Source organism: Rattus norvegicus, chromosome 8 (genome assembly GCF_021556685.1).
Source record: "Rattus norvegicus strain SHRSP/BbbUtx chromosome 8, alternate assembly SHRSP_T2T, whole genome shotgun sequence".
NCBI lineage: Eukaryota > Metazoa > Chordata > Mammalia > Rodentia > Muridae > Rattus > Rattus norvegicus.
Window position 1 is genome coordinate 31,620,823 of NC_141541.1, and position 1,651 is coordinate 31,622,473.

Below are 1,651 nucleotides of genomic sequence, written 5' to 3' on the forward strand. Positions count from 1 at the left end.
CCTACCCCAAACTATTATAGTCTTCTTCCTGTTTTCTTGTTAGGTAGCCCAGTGAGATGTTAGCAGGCTTACCGGTCACTAAGAATGGTTTCACCCATTCTGATAGTTAACTGTTTTCCAAAGGCAATAAGTAAAACTGGAGAAGCTGAATACTGGTACAAAATGTGGGATCTAAGCATATCTATGACCCTGGGTAGGGTCATGACTTTTTAAACTGTCCAAAATCATATATATCAAAATCAGTGGTGGGAATGACAAATAAGGTTTTCCCATGAAGCAAGGCATGTTGAGCCATGGCAGAGTGTGCCTCCTGCTAAGTAAGTGGCATCCTTGTTATAGACCAGGGAGAACTGGGGAGGGGAAGCACAAATCTGTTCATGGAAGCATTGTGGATGCCAATCTGAGTGTTCTAAACTTGGTTATTATAAAAAAGAGAACAGGAAAAAGGAAAGGATAATCCTGGCCTGGCAGATACTACTGTACCTTGTTGGTTGGGACCTAAAAGAGCTAGTAGAATCTGAAGGCTTCTTAATCTCTCTAAAGAAGATGATGTCTGCCAGTATGTTGCGAGAAAGCCCTTAAACAAAGAAGTAAGAAGCCCGGGACCAAAGCACCCAGCATTTACTGTCTTGTTACTCTGCGTGTCCTACACACAAATGCAGATGTGTTGCTCTGAAGAAACAATGCACTAAGAAGAACAAGGAGGCTGCAGATTATACTAAACTGTTGGTCAAGAGAATGAAGGAATCCAAAGAAAAGCTCCAGGAACAGATTGCCAAGAGATGAAAGCTGTCCTCGCTGACAGCTTCTACATCTAAGTCTGAGTCTATCTAGTCAAAAATAAGTCTCTAAGAGTAACAAATTATCATGTTTTGAAAATAAATAATTAAATAAATAAATAAACAAACAGGCTTTTGAACAATGTTTGGACATCTGTGGATAGTTACTAGAACTCATAATTGGGAATGAGGCCTACAGCCTTATTAAGAACTGAATGAAATGTGTGAAAGGTGGTAATGTGAGCTGAGTCCCACACATAGTGAGACCGTCTCAAAAGCAACACAAAACAAAACAACAGTAGAAATCAACAATGACCTTCCGAAAGTATTTATATACAGAATCTGAAATAAAACTTAATTTAATAATAGGTTTTGGGTTTTTATTGTTATGGGGTTCTTTTTGTTTGTTTTTTGTTTTTCTTTTTGTTTTTGTTTTTGTTTTTTTTTGAGACAAGTTTTCCCTGTGTAACCCTGGGAGTTCTGGAACTTGCTCAATAGAGCAGGCAGGCCTTGAACTCAAGTGCTGAGGTTAAAGGCATGTAGGCCAGCTAATTTTTTTTTTAAATAAAATGAAACAAGTTGTCAAAAGCATTTCTGTGATAGGTCAAACTGTACTTCCTCATTGGAACAAGAGTGAGAGAACAATTTGTACCCAGGTTTTCTCTCAGAAGTGAATTTGAGAATTGAAGGTGGGCATCAGGTCAAGAGAGACTAGAGTTCCCATGCTCTCCCACGCTCTGTAGTGCCCTAGGGGCACATGGCACAGAGAAAGCCACAACCTTTCTCTAGCATGTCTGAAAATCAGGCTTGCTGGTTTAACCTACAAATTTAATGTCTGGCCTGACATCTATAACCCTCACTCAGTGGAGCTA

At 39.4% G+C, this 1,651-nt stretch overlaps 1 pseudogene; it reads left to right on the forward strand.

Annotated features, from left to right (window-relative positions):
• Positions 1-235: 235 nt before the first annotated feature.
• On the forward strand, positions 236-825 carry LOC148004003 (small ribosomal subunit protein eS6 pseudogene; annotated as a pseudogene).
• The last annotated feature ends 826 nt before the right edge of the window (positions 826-1,651 follow it).